Raw genomic sequence first — 26,591 nt, forward strand, 5'->3', positions numbered from 1 at the left:
CCTAGTGCTATTCACCCATACCTGTGAAAACCTACAGCTGTGCTAAAGCCATCATCCTTAGTCTTTCTTGCTCAGTCTCAGCTCCTACGGTGTGATAACAGGCAGTGGGAACAAAGCTATGTTTGGCGATAAATAGCAGTTCTCAGATGGTTGTTTGCAGGGTCTAAGTCCTTCCTCAACCTCAATGAAAGGATGTAGGAGCTTGACTGTGTTGCTGCTATTACATCCAGAGATGTGTCTATGGAAAAACACTTCTGTATTTCTTAAAAATATACTGGGAGATACAGAAGCAGAATACGCTGGGGAAGAGAGTTCTTAACTATCTTTTTCTTATCTTCCCCCTTCCTACATTCAAGAACAAACCAGCTCATCCTCATGCTTTATTGTTCTAAAATGCTATTCTGACCTTTCTGATGATATTGTTAAGAATGAAAACCTGTAGTCTGATATTATAACTGCTAATGATGCATTAGGAGTCATAAAACTGTATTAAGTGCATTAAATTTTGAGTAACTCCAGTAAAAGACGCTGCAAGGGATGGCTAATCACTTGGCATTTATGAGTTATCTTGGAAGTAAATTACAATATCCAGCTGAATCTGCCTGCTGAAATAGCCTAGAAGGAGATGGCATTGCCTTGCAGTGGAAGGTTGGCAATCTATGCTTGATTAATCTGCTCACACCAAAATGGCATTGCTCCATGCTTCCAGCAAGCTTGTAACAGATGAATGCATTAATGAGCCCCTGGGTAACTGAGACGACCCCCGGGGGCCAGGGGATGTGGGGAAGGATAAACATTGCTGACTCAGTTTCTTGCTCTTATATTACATAATTTTTTTCCAAATTGTGCTTAAGTGATTCCGTGTTAAAGTGCCTTTCTGCATAACTAACAGTAGCAGAGCTATTTGTGTGGGTTTAACTGGCTGGGTTACTTAGACCTTTTTATTTCCCTGACTTTTCTTTACTTGAAAAAATGTTACTGTCTTCAGATGTGAAACACTGACTCTTGGTTGGTTGCTGCTAGACCATGCTGAGTCTTTGTGTGTTAGAGAGGCTGGGATCAAAACTCCCTTGGGGTTTGATCACTCCCAGCTGAGTGATCCACTGAGCCATCAACATCTTCTGTGTGTATTCAATTAACTGGCTAGTAAAAGTGTGTAGAGGTCTCTGAGGGCTCATGACAATATGTGGTCCAGAAAGTTTAGGAATTATTCTAGTTATAACAGGAACAGTTTCAGGAGGCTACTTAGCTTTTGCAGACTAGATAGTGAAAATTTAAGACAATCTGAATAGGTTTAATAAGAAAGGAACTGCAGTTAAATTTAAGCAGGCTTTTGCATTCACGAATTAGATTTCTGTTTTTCTTTCTTGTAGTGGCTTACTAATAATTGTCTTGCTAATGCATTTAAATTCTGCTCCTTAAAAATGTATTAGGTGGTTATTTGTAGGAGGTAATCAGTTTCACAATATTGTATAAAACTGAAACCAAATCCTCCTATCTGCAGCTGCAGTGTTAAATAGAGCATCATTGTCATGTGGTGAGCATGGCTGTCAAAACACTTCGGTCAGAGTGGGTAACATGAACAGTTCTTCTACATTAAATATTTATAGAAGAAAATGCAAACTCAGAGGGCTGCCAGCAGACAGACATACTGCTTAAATACATTGTTGTGGTGGCGAAGGCACGGATCTCTGCTCTGCAGCTTTAGGAAGAAGACAGCAACCTGTTTGTCCTTGCTAATGGGCTCAAGGGTGTGCTTTTTCTGTATATGCACTTGTATGAAAAGGATCTGGAAATTTAAAACTTCCAAAGGAAAACAATAGCTCAGCACAAGCGATTTGGCTGCCAGCATCCCCCAAAATGGTCTGTTCTGCTGCAGCAGCCACAGAAGAGTGCAGCACAAGCTTCTCTTGCTTGCCTGGCCCCAGGGGCAGCACATCTTTATTTCAGGTCCTCTGGTGCAAACAGGTGGTGAACTACAAGTGGCGAGATGCTGAGGAGAAAGCCGTGTAATTAAATCTGGCGCTGTAGCATAATAAATCTCCCTTGTATTCTTTAGCTTTCTAGACGCTTTTCGAGCAGTACACAATGGCTGTGATTAATGACTGTTGTATTGTCTTAAATAATAAGCTTGAGTCTTTGGATAGGTGACATAATTTACCCTTAATGAGCGTCAGCTTCATGTGTTTGATCTCAATGCTTTGAATTTCAGTGTCGTTGTTGCCATGTCCTTGAGAGATTGTTTTATGCTGAAGAAAATCAGTAAAGGAGGGGGGATGGGGAGCAATTTTTATGAGGGTGTGAAGAATCCAACCAAACTGTTGCTCTGAGAATGCTGACTTTCTTGTTGTCTCTTGTTTTTTGATATGTGAGATGAAAGTGATTTGAGTTGTTCATAAACTGGACCCACTGCTATTGAGAGAGATCTTTTCTTTGATAAAAGTATTCCTTGCTGGGAGGTGTCTGCTGAGAGTACCATTGATGGGTGTTTCCTTTTGTGTGTCAAGATGCACCAAATAGCCATAGCAGGGAAAAGGCTTTTCGATCCTTTCCACATCATCGCCTCGTCCATCACCACCTCAGTAGGCTTCTCTGTTGTTTTCTCCCTTGACTGAAGTTAAGCAGTTCTTTGATATGAGCTCCTGTGTCTTCACATTGCCTGGATTCAGCTGGCAGACAAGAAAAAACATTATATTCTCTTCCCTGCAGTACCTGTGAAGAGCTTTCCCCTTCTCTATCTGCCCAGCACTTTGGCAGAGCTGGAAAGGGAGGGCTGAGAAACTACAAAGCACATCAGACCTAATTATTCAGCCAGCATAAGGGCCTTTCTTTCCTGCTTGAGATATTCACTTTTGCCTGTGTGGGTAGTTTGACTGACAGAGCGTGCTGATCCCAAAGCCATTGCACTCTGCCATATAAATGCTCCAAGCCCAAATCCATCCTCCTTCGGGCAGCCTGGCCCAAGGGGGCAGCTCTCATGGCAGGGCTCATCAGTGGAGGGTCAATGCAGACTCTCCCCTTTGTCTTTATTTTTGCAGGGATGGTGGGGAAAGGGATTTAAAATCCCTCACCCTTTCTTAGTAAGTCTGACTCATTTTGTTTGGTTTAGCAGTTGTGGTAGAAAGAAACATAATGGATTTGTTAGGGTCAGTGCTTCACAATGTGATGGTTGACTTTGATGGGCAATAGGGCCTAGTTTGCCACTCCAGACAAAGGATTTGTAGGTCTTGCAGGCTGCCATCTGTTTCTAAAAGCAAGTTTTGGTGGAGAAGTGATGCAGCTTGCATGCTGAAAAAGTTGGGGCCTTTTTCTGGAAAACTGCTGTGCCCTTGTATTTGAGTTTTAAATTTTAAACCTAAACAGTTTATTAATAGCAGGACTCCCTTTTGCCCTCCCTCAGGCAACCTGAACATCCAAATAACATTAGTGATGTGTTGACGTCTTCTAAAGTATTTGTATTTTAGAATGCGTGCACTGATCCCTAAAGTGGGTTCTATTTTTTTTCTTCAGCCCCCACCCAAACTCTGAAATGCAACATCTGGCTGCATTCAGGTTGTTTGCCTTTATTCTGCTACATAAGCATATAAGGTACAGATTGGAGAAGAAATAATGTTCAGCTTTCATTTGATTTTTCTCTTGTGCTGAAGTTTTGTCTTATGCTCCCTTAAAAACAGCAGAAAAACAGTTGAACGTCTTCTGCCCCTAAAATCCAGAGTGGAAATTCCTGCTTTCCTGCTGAGTCTGCTGCAGAGTCTCTTAAATAAAGTGACCAGCCGACCTGTAGGGCTTAGACATGCTGACAAATACGGTCTATTTATGTGCTGTGTGTTAACCTGTTAATGGATTGTTTCTATGTATAACTACTGGAGAAAGCACAGAGCTGCACAATCCAGTTCTGGAGGGCAGGAAGACATCCTGCTGCAGGACTTGAGCAAATCTAACTGGTAAAGCCTCTGCAGATTTCTTGTTTACAGCTGGAGATGAACAGGACCTCCAGCACTATAAAGAGATCCTGGATTCTGGTCCCACCCATTTGTTTAGCCCATTGCTCTCCTGGTGCAGTCCTTCCTAACACTCTTACAGTGCATTTTTCATTTTTATCAAGGGGAGTGACTGGTGTGCCTGCTGTAGCTGTGCAGGTACACAGGAGCATCACTAGGAATGGGGCTGAAAGTGCTGTGTTGTGACAGGTGAGTTAATATGCTGCTGTTGAATGTCATACTAAGACTGTGGTGGCAGCCAGAGGAAACTGGCACCTTCCCTTTGCCCCCAGACACAGCAGCCCAAGGCATGCCTCTGCAGACATCCCGGGCATCTTGTCACTCTCCTGCACACCAGTGTTTGCCAGCTGCTGGCAGAGAGCTGGCAGGCTGCACTGGGACTCGTGCTCCTGCTGCTGAAGTGCTGTGTTTCTGGCTGTTCCTGGAATCAGCCTGTTCTCCAGACTTGCTCCCAGCCCTGGCAAGTGGCTCAGTGCTGGGGGCTGGTGTGGGAGAAGGGGCTTGCTGGCTTCCCTGCCCTGCTGGCAGAAGGAAACACAGTCATCAGCTGGCAAACAGCACGACCAGCTCTGCTTCCCTGCCCTGGCCCTCCTCACAGCACTGTGCCTGAGCCAGTGCTGTGCAGGCAGCAGTGAAAAGAGGATTTTTTTTTTTTTTTTTTTTGAGGGAATTAAAGGAGTAAATGACTGTCTTTGATGTGCTGGCCTGGTTCTGTACTGAGCTTTCTGCTGCAGAAGCTGATAGCCTGTTCCTCTGCCAAATTTTACTTGGAAGGGTGGAAAATGCTACTGACAAAGACCTGAGGCCCAGAAAAATGGCATTTCTGGTCAATAGGATTAATTTAAATGAGTGGGTACCCAGCTCTTATATGAAGACGAGAGCTGATCCATAGTAGGCAGTCTGAACACAGGCTGCTTCTACTGATCCAGGCTCCTAGGTCCTCTACCTGGCTGTTCTGTGGAATTTAAATAGTTTGCCAAGGAAGGGCTTGTCATGTCTGGATATGTTACTTAGGCAGGATTGGATTGGCTGATGCTGATGATTTTCTTAGGAGATGTGATGATGGTTCAATGATGAAATGTATGTCTCAAGAGTGAGCCCATCCAGCTACCTCTAAACTCCTTTCAAGCAGCAGAAAAACTTCTGTCTCCTTTTAGGTGCAGCAGTGCCATGGTATTAATTCCCAGCTATCTATATGGGACCCTTGGAAATATGCTGGAGGAAGCTCATGATTTTCATGCAGTTAATTTTATATTTCCAAAGCTGAGACTTTCTTGACTCTTTCACTAAAACACAGGGACACAGAAGCTTCACAGAAGTGCAGTCATTAGCTTAAGAGGATCAGATAAAAATTGTAAGGGTTTTGTTTGAGAAGAATTTGCATCAAGTATTTCTAGATAGCTGTGTTATGATTATGTCTAAAATGAGTACTGAGTTTGAGAAGCCAACAAGTTCTTTACAGTCCATTTGTGGACTCCAGCTTTTTGGCAATGTGTATATACTGCAGCTTTGGAGCTATCAAATTTATTGAAGTGGTAGGTGTAGGACCCTCAGTATCTTTTTTTGTGTAGCCTTTGTATTTTCTTCACCTTAAAAAAAAAAAAAAAAAGATAAAAGGTGTGGAGTTGCAGGGAATAAATTTCTGAAGAGTAAGGACAAAACTGGTGTGATTGTCATTTTGTAGATAGAGCAGTTGATTTAGACAGCTTAGCCAAAGAATCTTTGGCTCTATCAGAGAAGAACTTTTTCTGCTGTACTTAATTGAATTTGCCAAGCTGGAACAAGCCCTGGCATAGCAGTTTCAACCCCTGCCTTTGCTAGTCAGCAGCATGCAGAGCTGCAGAGAAGTGCTGAAAAACGCTGAGCAAATGCTGTGTGAATTGGAAAGTCAGCACTGAAATGCCTTCTTGACCTGGTGGTGATGGTCATTTCCTTCTCCTGAGTCAGTTTGGGACATTTGGCATGTGTCCAACACACAAAAATGAGTTGTTCCTCAGGGATTCTCTTCCCTGCAGAGGTCTGTGTGTGTGCACTCAGCGCCGTCCGGGCGGGTGCCTGTGCAAGACAAGCTGTGCTCTGGAGAATGCATCTGATCTGACCAAGCCTCTATGGAGGAGGAAGACTCACATCAGTTGGGAGCTGCAGGAGGAAAGCAGGAGTTTTTATATACCATGGCAAAGGAGCATTACTTTTGTCTGGAAGCATAAGGGTTATAGTGGAGGAGCCTAAATCCTAAATTTAAGTCCTGCTGTGGCATTGACTGTAGGTCTGGTGAAACTTTATTCTGTCATTCCTGCAGTCTACTGGAAAAAATGTTATTTGTACAGGCAATGAAAGCATTGGCTACAAATGCTGCAGTCATTTGCACACACAACTGGATGGTTCTGAACCAGTTCAGTCATGAGCAATCCTGGCCTGCCTAGAGAGATAGTGGGGAGCTCACATCCTACCAAATTAGTTGTTACTTGAATTGGGAAGGAGTGCAAATGAATGCCTTCCATTTGAGTTCATTTGGATGTAGGAGCTGCTGTTTTTGTTTGATAAACTTGATAAACCTCATCTGCTATAACAGTGATTTCAATTGGAGGAAGATAAATTGAGGTGGAGAAGGAAATTGGAGGGCACAGGCTCAAGCTTGAGCAGAAAGATTGTTTTAATAACCTTGTCAAATGCATATTGCTCTGGTTCAGGGTAAATGCCAATTCTTCAAAGTTCTTAAGGTAAAAAAGGCAGAGACCTCAGTTTTTCAGGTATATTTGAATACAATGTTTGAATACATTTGAGATGCCTTTGAAAAGCAAGCCCAGTTTCCACCAGCTGAGCAAGACAGAAGACTGTGTCACTTCCTTGAGAAAACAGACTCTCTGCTGGGTTTGTTTTCCCAGTCCTGGAATGAGAGCTTTCTGTTTGTGCTATCTGAAATGCTGATTAGTAAGATGTCCTGACAAAAAGGAGGAATTGAATGCAGCAAGAGGCAGAGTGATGTAGTTTATCTGTGGGTGTGCCCCTGTGGGTGTGTGAGATTCATGCCCTGGATTAAGGGTAATGGTGTGTGCTTCTGTTGGACACAGAGGAAATGACTTTCAAGTGAATTGAATAGTGTTGGGTGTGTGTGTGAAGAATAGAAGGCAATGAGCAGAAGTCTTTTTCTAACTTAAGGTAAGTTTCACTTTTTTTTTGATGCACTGCACTAAAATAGCCCAGATACAAAGCTTGAGGTTAAAATGCACACTAAAGCTGGAATACAGACTACTGTTTGGAAAAGCTAAGTGGCAGAAATTTTTACAGAATAAGTCTGGAGCTTAAGACATAAGCAAAACCAGTAAGAGACCTGATAGCTTTTTTTAGGTTATAAGGCAAGAAAGATTATCAGAGAGAAGTGATGAATTAGGGGTGCTGAAAGTCAAAGCAAAGATGCACAATGCCTGGGGAGCTGAGGGTGGTGGTGGGTGTTCTTTCTCCAGATCAGTGGAGAACTCTGTGTGTGTGTACAGATGCATGTGCAGACCAAGTTACTCCTTCCCATCACAGAAGGGCCCCAGGTAACCTGGTTTGTTAGAAAAGGAAGTTTCTGCAGGCTCACAGCTCTCTGAGACCCTTTCCCACTCACTAATGGCAATTCACTTGATATTTCTGACTGTCCTAAATGTGGGACAATGACCTTGATGGCCAATAGGGACAGCTTCAAGAGGAATCCTGGAAACGTGATAGCTTCTTGTGTGCATTTTTTCTGCACCAGATCAGAGAACTGTAGTAATCTTTTGCATAAGGTGACCAGTCAGTGATCTGAGTGAAGGAGCTTGCTTCATTTGGTGCTAGGGCTCTTACACATGAAGAACATGCAGTGGCACTTTTTTGTTTTTTTATAACAACCATTTCTAATGCTTGTTGAAGCACAGAATTATTCCACAGGTCCTAATGTTCCACCAAAAGAGATCTTCTCAATCTCTCCAAACTTTTCACTTATGCTAACAAGAGAAATTTTGGCATCGTTTTCACTCACTGTCACTTGGTCCACTAACAGAAAGTTGTGGAAATATGAAACAAGAAATCAGTCTTTTTGTGTCTGTTTCTATGTATGTTCATGATAAGTCAAGATAATGTTCTTAACTTTCTTAAGGCTCTGAATATAAAATCTATACCTCAAAATCCATGAGGTAAGAAGTAACAAGACATAAATGGGAAGTGCTTTTGATCAATGTTTCTAAGAGGATTTGTTGAGATAGATGACACATAGGAATTGCCTCATATATATATGTATATTTGTACTACAAGATGGACTAATGTTAAATCTCTGACAGGCAAAATCACTTTATTTCTTAAATGGGTACAGCATTTACATTTTTCTTGTGATATGGCTCTGATGTGGAGTCATTTCCCCAAGCTTACTCAGAAAGCTGTGGAAGCATGAGCTCAGTTATATCCAATACTCTAAAACATTCAGTGAAATTAGAAGCAACTCGTGGCTGACAGCAGTGCTTTTTTCCTTTCTCTTTGAAGCTTTCAAGCAGGTAGAGTCTTGTCAGCAAGGTGGTGGTTTTCAGGGCTGCATCATCTTTGTCATTGCATTGCAGACACCGCACAGCTCTGCAAGGTGATGGATGGCTTCTGAAACAGGCTGCACAAGCTGTCCTGCTGCTGGAGCAGTGAGTGAGGACTGAGTTGGCAGTGGTGATGGTACTGCAGCACTGGCAAGCACTGGCTGCAGGAACAGGAGAGCTGCATGACAAATTCTTGGGGGATGTATGACTTGATTGTGACTGTCCTATCTGGGGACACTTAACTGCACAAAAAGAGCCAAACTAATGTGCTGAAAATCTCATAGGGAGCAGATTTTGACAATTTTCAAAATCTTTGTCTATTCACTGGTGTCTGAAATTCTTTCCTTCAAAAATAATTCTCAAAAGAAGTTTTCCTATCATCCAGTCTTTGGCTCTTGTATTGGAGTATTAACAAAAAGGAGGTGTTTATCTCAGGGTCTCTAAGCCTGTTTTGCAAGGAGAGGTGTGGTGGAAGAGGCTTCCAAGGACTTACTCGGACAGTAGATACCTTTCAGAAGAGAATTTCTATGTGAAATTCATCCTCAAAATACTTAACTGAGAAAGGTCCTACCATTCTCTTTGTCTGCCCTTCTACCTTGCTGCATCTCTGAAGAGAATTAGTTTCCTTTTTGAAACATATCAATTTAATGCAAGACAACTAATTGCAGTTGTGGCTATGTGTTGTATCACTGGGTTAAAATCTGTTGGAAGGCTGAATTAAAAACTAAGATGTCTCACTCAAGCAGTCTCATGTGTTTATTAAGTAGCTTGAGCTACAGATGCTGTTCTGTGCTGCATATCAATGTCTGTGTAGATTCCCAAAGAGTCAGCCTAATGCCAGAGATGGTTCAGAGTGCTGTCTGTCATCCCCTCGTGGTGGTTAGCTCTTATGTGGGAATTCCTGTCCTGGTCAGGTGTATTGTCCATCTTGTCCAATAGCTGGTATCTGCTGTTGCTGTGGAGTGTGATTCATGGACAATGTTATTTCATAACTCCCCTGCAGGGAGCACATCTTCATGGTAACTCTTTGGAAAGGTTGATTTCCATACTGAAATAGCAGGGAGCTTGTGTCTGTGTGCATGTGCATCCCTCTGCTGAGCTCAGTTTGTGGTGAGGGCAGACATAGGCAATGGCTTTTCATTCTCTACTGGTATCAGTCAGGTTTTGTTTTGATGTCCTCTGTGCACTTCCTGATCATCCCTAGCATGTGAAATTACTAAAGTATAACTTTGTTCAGTTTGTTTGGTGGAGGAGGTTTATCCCATCACTGTATGACCTCTCTATTGCAACTTCTAACCTTATTTTAGAAAGTGGTTTGGTCAGTTTAGAGGCAGAGGAAAACAACAGAGTTGATGATATTTTTGGAAGTGAGTTTGCTTTCTTGAGGCTGCCAGATTAACTTTCTGAAGACTCCCAAAGCAGGCAGATTTGGCATTTTTGAAGAATATGCTTACTGCTCTTTTACACAATATTAGGAAACTGTTCCAGCTCAGGAAGATGCTGGACCTCTCCAGTAGTCTAATTAACTGTAGCAGCAGTGTGTGGATTGCTCCAAAAGGGAGTTGGTGTACCCTGCCCTCTTGGAAACCTGTCTCAAGTGGTACAGCAGTCCCTCAGTGCATGGTTACTCATGATTAGCACGGTCCTTCAAACAGAGGCAAGAATATGAAGAAATAAAATATTGAGCAGATTCAAGTTCAGCGCAATCATTGCATTAATCAAAGCTGCCCTTCTCCTCAAAACCAGCTGAAACAAAGTGGTGGACTTATCAGTATGGATTTAATTCATTTCCAAATGAGTCTATCAATATGTTGATCTTTGATGTATTCATTTTATCCAATTCATTTGTTATGCAGCTTTTCTCACCAGACAGTCTCAGTCTTACAGGAAGCAGCTTGGTATGGCAAAACTTAGTTTTTATCAGTTTTTTTTTTTTTTTTTGCACGTCTGCCAATGAAATATACATGTGTTTTTTTTATAGACCTCTAATTTGGGCTTGCCTGTAGAAAATTCCTCATAGGGTTCCCAAAATCCTTCTAGGAAGAGCTAAAAGAGCCTCTAGGTCACATTTTAATTTGTAGTTTTGTGTTGTGGTTGGCTGGGGGTTCAGCAGATCCTCACCTCCAAGCCCCTGGGAAGAGTGGCACAGTCAGACCAAGGTTTGGCAGGGCTCCCCTCCAGAGTCCTGTTCCCAGGCTATGTGCTCTTCCCTGCCCTTCCCTTCTGCTTTCTAGGCAGCATTCCTGAGCTGCCCCTCAAGAGGGGTAGTGATACTGCAACACTGCCTCCTCATCATAGTTGGTGTGCAGTATCTGTGGGACTGAGGAGGCACAAAGTCCTCTTGCCAACACTCTCCTCACAAAGGGGATATGAAGTAGTTTGGCTGTTTATGTACAGGTTAACAGGTCCCACTGTCTGTGATGGTTGCTTACAGCAAGTCTCTTGTGGAAGAAAAGAGGTGGGTGGGAAATCTCTGTGGAAGTTGTGTGAGCACATGGCATGGCTGGGTCTGGATGCTGTGTATGATTTCTGAGTAGCAGCTCTTGGCCCAGCCATCAGTGATTAAAAGATTAAATATCCTGATGGTGTAAAACATAAGTTGATGTGTCTTTTCAATGTCATCCTGTAGTTTGTTTTCCAAGGCTCCTGTTTACAAGGACAAGCCTTTTGGTTGTGATGTAAGGCCAGTGGTGGCTCTAAGGGGCTGCGTGGAGGAGTGCATTCTCCTAGGGCAGGAGACAGGTCACTGCTTTGCTGTGTCTTGGAGAACTGCAGTATCTGGCTGAACAGAAGGTTTTTGCAAGTTGTATAAAGTATTTGGTAGGGCATGACACAAGGTAATGCAGCATGTTGTGAAATATTAATGTAGAACTTAAAATCTTGCTTTAAAAACTTGTTAAACTTTAATTACAACAAAAATGGCTGAGCCACCACATTAAAATGTTAGAATTTGATGTTCAGTGTGTGAGTTCAGGCAGGCAAAGATCATCCTGAAATATGCATGTGAACAGGATTTCCCCTGCCCTTCCTCTTCAGAATAATAGGGAGGAAGCATCAGAAAGTGAAGTGTGACATCAGCAGTGCCAGTTACAGCAGCATGCATGGATTGAAGTCACTAGGTTCATATCCAGAAAAGAGCTTGCCTCTAGGAAGTAAAAAGCAATTGTTCATCACCTTCTTAATGGGGCTCATAAATGTGTGTGATCTAAGGAAGGCTGCAGAGCTTGAGAGGAACTTTGATTCTGTTCAACATGAGATTGAAGGCCCTGTTCAGACTCCCAGGATCTGTCTCCATGTTTTACCCAGCTGAGGATTGGGCTGGGTATTTCACCTGGCAATGCTGAGCTCATCCCAGTGAGATGAGTGGTGTCACCAGGGAGCTGAGGAGGTACAGTCACCTTACAGGTCTTGTCTGTGTGGCCAATTTTACAAGCTTTCTGGCTTAGCCAGGCATGATGTTTTTCCTTGACTGAAGTGTTGTCAAAGGCATGGCATCATTTGAAGCACTCCTTAATCCTTAATGAAGAACTGTGGGTAGTGATTGTCTTGGCAATGCTTTGGAGCACCCTGTTTGCAGCTGGGTGATCCATATGGGGAACTCAAGTACTTTTCATACATCTCCAAGAGGGCCTTTTGTTCTTGGTTGCAGCAATTATTCAATAAAAAATATTTTTTTAAAAAACAAGAAAAGTCCCTAGCTTGTCACAGGGATGGCTGTTGTAAAGCAGTGAAGAGCCTCAGGCTCTTCAGGTGCAGGTTTCTCTCACTGTAGTCGTTGCCTTGGTATAAATTATAAAAGCAGTTATGTCCAATAACAGCATATGACTTGACTGCCTTTGCAGTGTGTGGGAGGGAGGGAGGGGGGAATGAGCAGTATCCTCCTAAGAGGGAGTTGCTGGCTACACAATTCCTCATTCATAAGCCAGCTTTTGGTAAGGTAGCTATGGGAACCTTTTTTCAAAAAGGGGGAATTAAATTTTTTTTTATCATTCCACATTTCAGGTTGGTTTTCACTTATTTCATTCTCACCTTCCTTTCTTCTGTGTCCTAGCAGTTTTCTTTCACAAGTTTGGGGCCTCAAGTTCTAGAGAGCATAGGAGTCTTTTGTTTGCATATTTTGAACCAGTGCTCATTGAAATCCTTTTTCTTTAAAGAAAATTTCCACGCTTGGGAAATTTAAAACTTTTTTTTTTGCCTGCAAAACCAGAGAGTTTCCCTGAACTGTTTAAAGCTGGTGTTGCTTGCTTTATTTTATTCATATCCTCCCCATCCTCCAGGTGTCTTTTTAACAGAAGAGGCTGAAAACACCTCCAAGGCCTCACAGCCTCCCATGGAACCCACTGGAGCTTGTGGAGATTTTTATATCATAATTAACATGCAGATGTTTAACATGAAAATTTTATCTGTGGATCTGAATATAGCATAATTTACCATGTGTAAATAAAGCAGGCACAGGACTTTGCAATAATAATGAGACTTGTTAATAAAAAAAAGAAGTGAAAATCAGGAACGGAGATGTCCAAGTTTTTGTGGCACTCATAACAAAGTGAATTGACTCAGCTGCACAGGTGTTCAGAACAAGGACACAGGAAATAGAAAACTTTGATTTCTCTCTTAAAATAAGGCCAAAATTAATAAACACAGTTTGTGGTACCTTTTTATAGCCAACAGAAACCTTCGTGGTAGAACGCCTGTAATCTCCTGACAACAGTCCAGCCAGTAAAGGCTGCTAGCTCTGGGTTAGTTGTGAAAAGCTCCCAGTGACATGTGTATGTTTTATTCAGTTTCTCTGATGCTACAAAGGTCATAGTTGTGAAGCTCTGATTAGAGATGGCTGATATTATACAAGAGAACATCAAAGTACTGGAGGTTTTCCATGTTATTTACCATATCAGCTGTACTTTTGCAGGGATCCATGTGATCCCAGACACTCCTGACAATCTGATTGCTACAGGCAAAGCAGAGGGTGGCCTGTGGGAACAAAGTCTCAGCATTAGTTAAAAGTGAATGTGTGCAAGGCAGACTGAAGAGTGTGTTTGAGCAGCAGCCACAGACAGAAAATTGTAAATAAGCCAGTGAAATGGTAATGAGTAAAGTTGGAAGAAGTATCTGGATATGTCTGATCCTTGCTAAAGACTTGACAAGAGATGCTAAGACAGCCCTGAGAACAGAATATTTATCTCTTCCTGCCTCTTCCCCAGCCAGAGCCTGTGGAGCAGGAGCAGGGATAAGAAATTAGGCAGAAGATTGCAGCCACTTTAAGGACAGCACATCCTGTTGCCTCCAATGAAGCTTCAGTACCATCTTCATACGTTTTGCAACTGCTTGAAAAATGTCAATACTCTTTCTGAATTGAGGCAGTAAATTAAACAGGTACATACCAAAAGATGAGTTACTTTTTCTTTAAATTATGGGCATAATAATTTAAAGGTTACTGTATTCACTATTCTATGAAAAATGGACATTATGCTTTCCCATAATGTACTGGCCTGTCCCTCGTAGTGAATACAACATGAACGTGTTCCCATCTGGTTTTTTGTTCAGTTGTTTATGATACAATAAAGTTGTTGTGATACATTGTTTTAAACAGCTGTTGCTGAATAATTGAATGCGTCTCCAGCTCTGTTTTCAGCCGAGTCTTACTGCTAGTGTGTGAAAAGTAACAGATGCTTCAGGGTAGTGGCTATCTAAAGTTTGTTAGGAAAAGGGTGTAAGTGCATAGATACCAGGTGCCAAGGTAGACCTTTTTGGTTTGTAATTTATTTATTTTACCTGTGTTCTCCTATTTGTGTTCCCTTTAACATCCCTATGTCCTTGGGCTATGCATTTGGTTGGCTTGGTTCCTGTGGCTTTCTTCTGAGATAGCTGATTTGTGGTTTTTTTCATATTTCCCAAAGGAAAGATGATGTGCCAGAGCTGTGTCATTTTTTACTTTGAAAGATTAAGTAAAATTTAGAATATTTAATTTACATGTTTGGGTGAATGTTGCAGTGAAATTGTCTGGTACTGAGGGACTGTCATTGTTTATCCAGTTGTTGTGCTATGGTCTGTTACACAAAAAACCAGCTACAGGAAACATATGGTGCCAGTTTTAGTGTGTTCGTTCTTGATTTGTATTCTTAACCTGTTTAGTGGGCCTGATTTTCAGTAACCTCCATCAGTAGTGTTGGTTTGTTCTGTTTATTGGTGGGGCACTGTGTCTGTTTACAACACAGATGTCTCTCTCCTGCAATAGAAATTGAGCTGTTTTAGAGCCGTTTGAATGTTTTTAATATTCAAGCCCACTGCAGTCTCATAACTTAACCTACCAGCTGAAGTGAAGGCTTTCAAATGAGACTCTTCCCTGCTGTTCCTATGGTTACACTGGAACAGACACCTGCTAAGTAGGAGCCAGAAGGGCAGACAAAATCTAGTAGCAGTTGCTGTCATTATTGCAAGTTTATAGTTTCCAATTTATATAATTTTCTGTGCAGTATTTTACTTTTAAGTGGAAGTGTATCTTTCTGAGGATTAGTGACTGGTGCTGTTGGAAAACAGTAGCCAGAAGATGATGGAGACACACCCCCTGGAAGAGGTTTTTGTTCTGCTTGCAGAGGGGTTTGTATTTTCCCCCTTTACCAGTTAACTTAAATTCTAGAGCACTCTTTGTGTGCAGTTCTAAGAGACAAATCCTGTGTTATTGGTAGGTGACTTGCATGGGAACTGTGAGCCAGCATCAATGTACCCCTTCCTATCAGATGCTGGGAGTAATAAGTGGTATGTTAACTGTTATTGTGTGGAAATAATATATATTTAAAGCAAACAACCATCAGCTCCTTGAGTGCTGGAACAAATGGAGCCCAGGTCTCCTGTGGATTTGCCTTGTGCATGATTGATTTTTGCCATCTGAGAATGAGCACAAGCATTTCCTCACAGCTGGGGCATTTTGTGGGGTTTCCCTTGTGTCCCATCTCCTGGGGGAAAGAACACATGGCACTGCAGGTGGGAGCCATGGTATCCTGCTCCCTCTCTCATTCCCACTCCTACACCCACCAGCACAGTGGTTTCCCCAATTTCACTTTCTGTTCAAAAGCTTTGGCCTTGTGAAAACATCCCAAGCTTGTGGCATGAGTGCAGGCCAAGTCAGCTTTTGTATTGCAAAAAACTCAGGGTAATTAGACATTCCTATAAATAGCAGTTGAAGACACATTAAAACAAAACAATGTTTATTCCAGCTTCTTTCTGGATGTCTGAGTTTGCCTTGCTTTTTATATTATTGTAAAGTGTGGATAGAAGATCATTGCAAACAAGGAGCAAAAAAATGCAATTATAATCCCATAATGCAAGCTTTCCTGCTCTCTTTTATGCTGCTTGTGACTCAGGCCATGTGTGAGTTGAGAAATATGGAGATTCTTTAGGAGGGACTGAAGGGAAAGCAGGAGGACTACAAATTGGGAATTGGGGCTCTGCTTCCTGCTCTGAATAATTTCAAGTTGTATCCCATAGTATGGTGCCTACTGAGGCAATCCATGCTTTTTTATCACTGGTAATGTGTCAGGAACACCTGGGGCTGTGGGGTTAGGAACAACAACAGGCTGTTGGGACATTGGGAAGGAATGCAGCAAAGCAACAGACTGTAGCAATATACACCTGTCTGGCAGTCAGGCTTTGTGATGCATTAATTGCTTTTGGTGTGGACTCTGCTCTCTGAGTCAGCTGCCTGGCTCCAGCCTGTGCTATTACCTGGCACCAGAGTTGGAGTTCTCTCACCCCCTGCCCTATGATGCCCCCTGTGTCCTGCCTTGCAGCCTGGGCACAGCCACCTCAGGGCTGTGCTGGTTACTCCAAATATCCAGAGGGTTTCATACAGTGATGGTGCTCTGATGCTGTCATTTCTGGGATAGCCCCCCCAAAGAAAAACAGTATCTTATGCCCAGTGCTTGACCTGAAACCTTTTCTAATGGGAAGCAGCTTGAGATCAGCATAGAAGATATTTTGTTTTAAATTTGTTTTATTAAATAAATCACGAGGTTGAAATGCAGACAATACAGTTGCAAAGTTGAGAAAAACAGGTGAACAGGGATGAAAGGAAAACTAGAGCTGAGCTCTGTTGGATGCATTCTGCTTAGCCAAACAGCTGACTGTACCTCCCTGCTCTGGATATCCCTCTATCCCTCCAACCCATCTCCCCAAGAACCAGCCAGCTGTGTGCCACTCTGGTACCTGGCTAAGCCTTATGTCCTAAAGGGCTGGTGGCAAATCCCTGGAGTTTTCCTTATCAAATCTTTTAAACCTTTCTGAGGTGTAGCAGTGATCAATGCACCTTGCATGCTTTGAGGTTTCACTCAAGACCAGCAAAGGCTCTAATCAGTTACTCCAGGGGATTGTCCATTTAGAGGTAACTGGTGCAGCTTGGTCCCAGGGAATAGTGTAGCAAAGGGATTATTAGCACAGACTCACTTGGGTGCCTGTTCTCTGAGGGATGATGGAGGCACTGCTTGTCCTGTGCTGGATCTGAGACCTCTGCTAAGCTTCATCTGTAATAATGTTTTTAGCAGAAATGACTTCCCAGCACCGGTGCAGTAAATAACTCTGCCATGGTAAATTTACTGAACTGTTTATTGAGGGTTGCTGACTGCAAAGAGACCTCTCTGCCCTGTCTGCTACTTTCAGGGAAGTGAAACTTCTGTTCCAGAAACTGGGGGTTTATTGGTGCTCATCTTCAGATGCTTAAAATCTTTTTCAGTCTTTGATACAGTTATATTTATACAGACACAGCAAGTCTTGGTGGTAAAATGAGGAACTTCAGAAAGACTGTTAACTGCACAAATAAATTCTGAATTTAAAATTAGTAACACTTCTGTCTTGTCAATATATAGATGTTTAAAAGCTCACTTTGTACCTCCCCTCCCCTTCTGTGTCCATTTCTGTCTTTTAAGAAAGTTTCCTTTTTTTTTTCTTTTCAAGTCATCAGTAAGACTGCCTTTTGCTTTTCCCTCTGTGTCAAAGCTATTGATCAGCTGAGAAGGAAAGAACGGTGTTTAGATTGTGACCTGAGGCTGCTTTCTGCTTGGCCAGGTCCTTCTTCACAGTTCCCCAAGGCCTTAAATGCAAAGTTCCTCTGGTCTCCACCACTTTTGTTATTTTGTGTTGACCTTTTTTTAATTTTTTTTTTTTTTTAACAAAAGATGGCATATTGCTGTTTTGGAGTGTTGTAGGTGACATATGAAGTAAACCTAAAATGATTAATATCTTTCTTTAGATGCCTTTAGTTGCTGGGATCTCCTTTGATGGCTAGACACACCATTTGAGAGATAGCACACAGAGCCTTCTGTTAAATGAGGACTGGCTAGGAGGATCTCAGTGCATATGAACCTGGGCAGGGAGCAGACCCCAGATGTATTCATGGACTGTCTGAAAATACCCCAGCTGGGTAATGGCTGGGGTTCTTCTTGCATGTCTTCTTTCCGTGTACTAATTGCATTTCTTTTGTTGTGCAGCAAGCTGTTTTTTGTTGATATCACCTCTTTTGGGAAGCAGGAGAAGGAAATTTAGATGCAGTCTCTCCTCACTTCAGCAAGCAGAAAATTGAACACATTTTTCATGCCTGAAGGCATGTGTTCTACCTCTTATTTGGTGTTAGAGCAGCCCCTTAGAAAGAAGTTTGTCATGGTTTAGGCCCCAGCCAGAAACTCAGCCCAGCCCAGCTGCTCACTCACTCTCCCCTGGTGGGATGGGGGAGAAAATTGGAAGAGTAGAAATGAGAAAATGAGGGTTGAGATAGACAGTTTAATGGGTAAACTAAAAACAGCCTGTGCAAGCAAAGCCAAAAAAAAAGGGAATTCATTCACTGCCTCCCATGGGCAGGCAGGTGTTCAGCCATCCCCAGGACAGCAGGGCTCCAGCACGTGTGATGGTGACTTGGGAAGACAAATCCAAACCATAGCTCACTACTGTGAGGAAAATTAACTCTACCCCAGCCAAAGCCATTACAAAGCTCTGGCTGCATTTTGTGAGGATGCTTGTAAAACACTTGGAGTTTATTTGCTTGCTGGATCAGGCTATGCAGGGACTGGGAACCAGGGAAAGTGGTGCCTCAGCTGTAGATGACATGGGCAGAAGCCTTGTGTCTGGTGGCTGAGGGAGGAAATGTGATGGGAAGGAGCATTCTGCAGAGCTGAGGTGCCCAGGTCAAAGGAGGAGTTACTTAACAAATCCATAAACCCCCAATCAATGAGCAGCCAACCCTGCAAGTGCCAAAAGGCAGGATTTTCTTAAATATAGCAGTAAAGTCTTACGGTGCTGTATCCCGTTTTGGATATGGGTTTAAAGACTTTTTGAAGACCAGAAAGCTCAGCAGTGTTACTTTTCCATTTTGTAGAAGCCTGAGTAACACCAGCCTTGCTGACAGTAAGTTTGTGCAAGCAGTTCACATGCAGCTTTTGCTGCTGTGCATGTGCTGCCTCTGGGAAGATGCTGGATTCTGTAATTCATGTCAGGAGATCTGTGTGTAGTTCTGCAAACAGGTGATACCCCAGATCAAATCAATAGATCATTCCTGAGCAGGAAACCTTCCTAACAGGATACCCCTCTGCATTTTAGAAACAAGGGCAGTGTGAGGATAGCGGGGTTTATGAAGTCCAGAGGCTTTTCTCCTAGGGCTGGAGGAAAAAGAGATGGGGAAAAATATGCTCCAAGACAGCATGCACTGACTGCCTCTCTGGCTCTGAACAAAATCTGGGGGTGTTCTGCTTGTAATCTTACCCACAAAAAGAAAATACTTTCTTTTTAAAACTGGATTGGGGGTTTGCTTAACACAAAGCGTACACTCCCGCTGTGGCTTTCTTGAGCCCAAGTGATGGGGCCTGACCAAGTTTCATCTCACACCTTCAGAGCCAGGTTGGCATCACTGGCTTCTAGGATTTGCTCTGTCCTTCTGTCTCATGCTGGGCTAATTTAGCCTCATCTTGGTAAACAAACAAGAAAAGGGTCCTTATTCAACAGATTTGAGCTGGAGTGACTGCAGCTGTCGTCTGGTCTGTGCGCAAACCAATTTTGTTCATTGCCTCGCCTGGCAGGAAGCCTGAACCAGAATTGTGTCGGGACTAATCAGCATTAAACCAATGTCAGAGGGGCTGCAGCAGGCTGCTCTGTGCAAGGCAGGAGCAACAGGGCTGTTTGGGAGGGATTAGCCTAAGTCCTGCCCGGGATGCAGCTGTGCTAGGAAAGGCACCGAAACTGTGCAGCGTATTTTTCTTGGGCTTTCACAACAAACAGGGAACTGCAAAAAAAAGTTGTTTCCCAGTGAGAAATCAGCATGATTTACTGTATGTGACCATGGATAAAAAAGCCAGGAGAAGGTGCAGTGTCCACAGAGCTGTAATATCCAGGAGATCCAAATGATGCCTTTGAGCATGCTGGGCTTTTTTCTCCTGGAGAGGCAAGGCAGCAGACAATGAAATGAGTTCAGTGTGTGGTCTCCAGCCAAGAGATGATGTTAGTGATGCTGCTGCTGCTATGTTACACCATAATAGTTGTGTTAGTACTAAACAACATGAAGACCAGGAGGTGGAATATGTTGAGGAGAAGACCAGAGGCTTGGCAAGGGCTGACTCATAGCTCAGGTGGCTCACAGACTCTGTTTTGCTGCCTGGCATTTACCTTGCAGGTTCACAAGTGCCTCCTGGTTTGCACTGCAAGCATTACGTCAGAAAACCTGCCTTACACTGTTTGCTTCAAAGATGCTGAAATATTGATGTCTTACTTTGCTCTCCCCTCCTCACAGCTATTGAATTGTCTTTGCAGTTTTTCATCTCAAAAATTATTTTTGTCTTGCTCCTGAGCACCATGATTTGGCTTTGAAGTCAGCCCTGCTTTAAACAGGGGCATGGACCAGAAAACCTCTAGATCTAGTTATAACCTTTCTGATCTGGTTTTTCTGATCCCCCTGCTTTTACAGGTACGTATTTTGGATGATTGTACAGCTGAAATTCTTCAGCTTCCTCTGTGACTCTGTCAGGGGTCTGTTTGTGTATGTGCTCAGTGTTAGTCACCCCTGCTCTGACTGCAGCTATAAGAGTTCTTTGGGAACAACCTGGAATGGGCTTGTGTGTTATCCACAGCAGGCACAGCCATGCTCTGAATGCCTTCTAGGCCTCCTGAACCTCTGCTAAATATGAGTCTGCCTAAATTTACATGTCAAAACTGTTTTCTTGTACAAAGCTAAGCCCAAATGAACTTTTGAACCATATCCCTGCCACATGCTAAGAGTGTTTTTGCTGTTTCAAAAGCTGATTTAGGGGGAGCAAGCAGACCTTCTGGTCTGGGGTGCCCCAATTAATTATAAGCTATGTAACATAGCTTCTTAGGGAAGCTATGTTACATAGCTTATAATTAATTGGGGCACATAATCTTGCTTCTTAGGGAAAAATCTTCAGAGGCAAACCTGTCTGAGTGAACTGAAACACAGGAACAGAGCAGCTTTCTGAATGCTTTCATCACTAGAAAACTCCTTCAGGTTTCTTAGTGAAGAAAAAAGGACCAAAGGCCCAGCCTTGCCTTGTACTTACTGATATATGATATGGTCTCCTCCAGCAGTGTCTGATGGCCTGGAACATTTAGTGGGTGTGAGATTATTCATTAGGCAGAAGAGTATTAGCTACCAGCAGTGCCTTTTGGAACACCAGTTTCCTTCAGGGAGGTGAAATGTTTGGGGCATACTATTAAAAGGGAGTAAAAGGATATAAAAAAAACCCCAGCTAGTCAAAAAGACCATCAATATATGTCCAGCTGGATGGGCTTTGGAAGCTGGATGTGCTTTTCAATGCACATCCTCAAATAGTCACTGAAATGGTTGGAAAACATGTATGATCCTCTGAAATTCAGGTAGCATTATTGTTATCATTATTTTCTTTCTTTTCTCAGTCCTGGCTGAGAACATCCTGGTTTGTAGGAGGGCTGGGCTGTTTAAATGAGGTAGGGCAAGTAACAGAAAATAGATTTGCTTTAACCCAAAGACTCTTTTATCTTCTGTTCTTCAAGACTGGTATTTCTGTTCCTAAACAACTTACTACTTTAAGTTTCAGAGTCTTTCTGTTAGTGTATGGATATTCAAAAATTGCTTTCTCCAATGCAGTTGTTCCACTTGGATTCTGCAGGAATCTGTTTTCCATGCTCAGTTATAGGCAGTGTCTCTGCTGATGGCCTGTGGCTTCAGGCTGTTATCATGAAATTGCCACCTCTTGCCATTTCTTATGCAAGAGGTGTTTTGTTTTGTTTGGGTTTTTTTTTTTTTTTTTTTTTAATTCAGGGCATTTGACAAGTTTGGGCCCCCTCCCTGTGGGAGCACAGATGGCAGCTAAAGGGATGCTGGAACGATTTCACTCCTGCCTTGGTGATGACAAACCAGGTTTCAGGAGAGAGTGGCAAGACCCTGCAAAGCTGTTTGAACATATCCTGTGTCTCTGACAAATGTAGAAGGGGTTTGATGCTCCCTGTGATGGCCAGTGCTGAGGTCAGAGGTCCTACTTGCTTGCCTGCACTCTCCTCATTGATCATATCCAGGACTCCCCTCCTGTCCAGATTTTGGTGTTGGGCTCTCTGCCTCTTCTGCCTCAGGGCATCCTGTGAAAAATGCAGAGCTGTTCTTCTTGTCAGGGACTTAATTCTTCATCTTCAAGTAGAAGGGCTCTTCAGGAAAATTCATAGAATGATAGAATAGTTTGGAAGAGACCTTGAAGATCATCTAATTCCATCCCTCTTGCCATGGGCAGGGACACCTTTCACTAGAACAGGTTGATCAGAGCTCCTTCCAGCCTGGCCTTGAACACTTCCAGGGATGAGGCATCCACAGCTTCTCTGGGCAACCTGTGCCAGTGCCTTAGCACCCTGAGAGTAAACTTGAGCTGGTGCAGCGCCTTGCTCTATCTTAAAGACCACCTGTGTTTCAAGTTTTGTACATGCCCAGCTTGCATAGCCCAGGGATTTGAAGAAAGGGACAGCTTGGACTCAAAATGTCTGGAGGTACAGCAATTTCACAGTTCATGACCTGACTTTGGAGTTTTGTTTTCTGTTGAGGATCTTTGCAAAGCTTTGTGTTACTTTTTATTTGGAATACACAGTACTGTAGTTTCCTTACTGAACTATGATCTTTCTTAAAAGAGCATAATTTTGAAAATATTAAATAAAATAAAGGTTAGGGAAAGGGAAGAACTGACCTTGGATCAGAACAGAAGTCAGTGCTTTTGTTTCTACAGGTTAACATATGGTTGCAATTAAATGCCTTTAAGACTTAGGAAACATCACTTATTTTAGACAATGTTGATTTCATGGCTTCTTTGGCATGCTCTGACAGTTCAGGGAGATGCAGCAGTGTTGATGTTTGTCTAAGAAAGTGCAAACCTCTCTCAGAATCCATGTGGATGACTATTGCAGGGTCATGTGAGTGTGTGTGTTATCATTTGGATAAGGCAGTTGCACTTTGATCTAACCTGGAGAGGAGCTGTACCTGTGTGGGGATCAGGCTTTGCTGCCATTACCTCACCTGCTCAAGATCTCCTCCTGTGGGCTGCATCAAAATCCATCAGCTCTTGAGGCAGGGAGAAAGCAGTGGAGAGGTGGGAAGGTGCTATAGATTAGTGTCTCTTCAGAGCAGGATTGGTACATCTTCCCCCTTCACTTAAAATCCAGGTGTTCCTGACCTGAATGAAACAGGGCTTACTGCTTAACTTGCAACCTAAAGCAGCTTTGTTGGGAAGCACCAGTGTAAGAAAGGAAGCAGGAAGGGTGAGGAAGATCTCTGGATAAACACACCAAATAGTTGAGATCTCCAGGATGGGTGGCAGAAGGATGTTTCTTTAGGGAGGCAACAATTTGGGAAGGGGTTAACCAGAAGCACCACCAGAACATTTAGTTCCTCAGGCTGTTTATAAATGAATACTCTGATGCTGCAAAATACAGATTTGGGTTGAAGATTCATATTTCTGCATTAAAATAAGTTGCATTCAGGCTGTCATATCAGTACAAACAGAGAATAAACCTTGCTGAGTTCAAAGCCTGGGGTGAAGTCCTACTTTAGCAAGCAGCCTTTTTCAGAGGCAGAAGAAGCAGGCTTTGGAAGCTTTGTTGTTTTGCCTCATAACTAAGTTTAGCCAGAAGTTCAGTGTTTTGAAATTCTTTCACGACCCTTGAATTTGCAGCTGTAGGATGTATGTGAGTGCTCAGATTCCTTTAATCTCATACATGCATAGTGATTTTAATTTCAAAGGGGAATTCTGTTCCCCACATGCACTGCCTGTTCTTGTGGCAACTTGGAGACCAGCCCCATTGGACTGATTGCCTATATACATGTGAAACCCTTGAAATATTCATTATAGTCTGTGGTAATCTAATATTAGTGAATCATCTTACATTCCTTAACAAGAAAGTATTTTTTTTTTCATTCTGATATAGAGTTTATTTTAGCAAATATCCAGTAATACTTGTGCTCAGGTATCCCCTGCTTAGCTTATTGCTAACACCTCTAGCTGCTGAAATATGTATCATTTGTTGTCTCAAATATTTTTTAGTTTGGGTCTTTCTTCTTGTGTGTGCTTCCCATTTAAATATGAAAAAAAAAATTGCTTCCTTAATGTGAATATTTAATGTAATGCACACAGACCTGTTAACCTTTGCATTGAGGAGGCATCCATCAGGGGTGCTCCTGGTCTGTATTCTGCAGGTTACAGACTAAATCACCACAAACCTGTCAAACCCTGAAGAGGTATGCAAATGCCTGCATCTCTTTAATCTGATATGTGTGGATGCTGCCTGATTTGAGATGGGAATTTTAATCCCACAGGAGCTCCTGATGCTATTGCATTGCTGTGTGGAATTAGGAGCCAGCTGGTGTCCAGGTTTGGGGACTGCCTCTATTGTTGCTCAGGCCATTTTATGGAAGACCCCAGGTGCTTTTATCCTGGAGCAGCATTCCTGCCAGTCCCCTCTCTTTGGGAGGGAGGGAGTATGTGTGGTTGTGAATACACTGCATGCTGCTCTTTCTTAGAGTAATGATCTTGAGTTGGTGGGCTTATATTTTATAGGGAATGTTGAGTGGGGACTATTGAAAACCATCCTTAAGCACCCAAAATTACTCTCTTCTGCCTTGATTTGCAGGAATAACAACTTTTCCAAAGCAAAATGACAATACTCTTTTTTTTTTTTTTTTTTGCAACAGGATGTTCAGATTTAGCTGTCCTACATTGTCACACCAAGACACCACTACTTTCAGTTGTGTCGCTACACCCACAGATTGTGTTAATTCTCTCTTTCAGTTGTGTTGCTACACCCATACATTGTGTTAATTCTCTCTCCTTTTGTATGCACTTCCTTGCATTTTTTAGACCTTCCAGACTTTGTACAGTCACAGAAACCATAGGTGCTAAAGTGTGTTCAGCTATGGTCCGTGGCTAATCCAGCCTTGATCTGCTCAGTGTGAAATGCTCTGTTTCTAATGTGTAATGTTGTAACAGCTACTGAGGCTCCCAAACAGCATGGCATGGTTTGCCTCATTAGGTGAAGCATTTTATTTAACTCCATAAAATTCCACTTTTTGCCAAAGGAAGGTGTAAAATCCTATAACATATGTTGTGCAGAAATAACAGGAGTTGTGTGCAGTGCCCAGGAGGGTTCTGGTGTCTGTTTGAGGTGGCTCTAAAAGCCTTGGTTTTCAAGTAGATCTGTAGCTGGTGACAGCTCATGCTTATGTAAAAATTAGAGCAGCAATTACGTGCCTTCTACCTGTGTATTTTTAGCATGCCAATCAACCTGGGATCCAGGCACCAAAAGATTAGTGGATTAGTGGTTGAAGAGGAAACATTTGCTTAAATGCCAAGTAATTTTAGGTTTATTCAGATCTCTCTTCTCTGCTGCTTTCATCTCTACTAAGAGGGCCCTGAGTAATAGGCAAGACATGCACTTTGGTTGAAAGTGAGCTTCAATTTCTTACTCTCCTTTCTGTGTATCTCTCCTCTTTGTGTCCTACTGGCTCTCTTCAACCCAGTTTCAGGCCAGGAATTGCTCCCTGTTCCCTTTTGTGGCTCTCATGAGTCTTTTTAGCTTTAGGGTCTAAAAACATTCCTGAAACAGATGTCGTTCTTAAATGGATATCTATTGACAGAGGGGTTTTCACTGGAGTGGCTGTAGAAATGGGAGGGGAGATAAGTTGAGAGAGTGCTTTTCATTGCTGGGCTTTGGCAATGGGGGTACTTGTAAGACAGAGAGCCTTTTGCACTTTTTCTGTGTTCTTTAGGAGATCTTGTTGATGGCTGTGGAAGGTGTATCCTGGGGTTGAAAGCTGGGTTGTTGGGACAGCAAGCAACCCCAAAATACACCTGAGAGAAAATCTAGCAGAAGCCTTGAAACAGTGTTTTTGAGGCACAAGGGTCAGGGCTGCACTTGCAGAATTGCCTTCATTTCCAGATGTCTGTAGAGGCAAGTGGGACCAAGGAAGAAAGGATTGAAGGCACATGGGCATTGGAGAGCTGTACCCAGAGACAATTACTCTTCTGACCTTTTCAAGTGAGATCCTTCTTGCCACAGATGCTTTGGCACCAAAGCATCCCCAAGGCATTAAGGGAAGCCAAAGGCTTTTGGTTCTGGCAGCCTTTGTAGGGATCTGAACTAAATCTAGAGGCAGGGTAGAAATGATGCCGTGCTTTGAGTTTTCCGCCTGGAATCAAGTTTGGATCCAGAAATTAATTTTTGCCCAAGCCTTTGGATTTGAATCCTGAAACATTACAGTGACCTGGTGATTGTGTCCTGGTGTCAGCTTTCTGTATTTTCAGTAAACTTGGAAACTGGCCACAAAATTGGCAAGAGTGATAAAGCTTAAATCTGGGAGTTTGTGCTTTGTCTGAAATAGATCTCTGTGGCAATGAATAAAATCTAAAGCTGTATCTAACTCATCTAACTAGTAATGATTTACTTAAGGTTTACACAAGCATAAAGAATATCCTTCACGTGGCTTACATGCACAATTACTGTGCACTGATGCACTTAATGATCCCTTCTGTAAACTCACTGGCATTCTTCA

General features: G+C 42.7%; 1 protein-coding gene across 4 annotated transcripts in view; it reads left to right on the plus strand.

Annotated features, from left to right (window-relative positions):
- The window catches only part of DENND5B (DENN domain containing 5B), a 104,638-nt gene that overhangs the window by 12,206 nt on the left and 65,841 nt on the right, over positions 1-26,591 (plus strand). The window contains exon 1 of one of the 4 annotated variants that reach the window (XM_030238014.2): positions 7,040-7,160. The exons of the other annotated variants lie outside the window; for them this stretch is intronic. The gene's annotated coding sequence lies outside the window, so the exon portion shown is untranslated. Of the gene's footprint in view, positions 1-7,039; positions 7,161-26,591 lie in introns of those variants that run through there. 4 annotated transcript variants of the gene reach the window in all.

Source organism: Serinus canaria, chromosome 1A (genome assembly GCF_022539315.1).
Source record: "Serinus canaria isolate serCan28SL12 chromosome 1A, serCan2020, whole genome shotgun sequence".
NCBI classification, from domain to species: Eukaryota; Metazoa; Chordata; class Aves; order Passeriformes; family Fringillidae; genus Serinus; species Serinus canaria.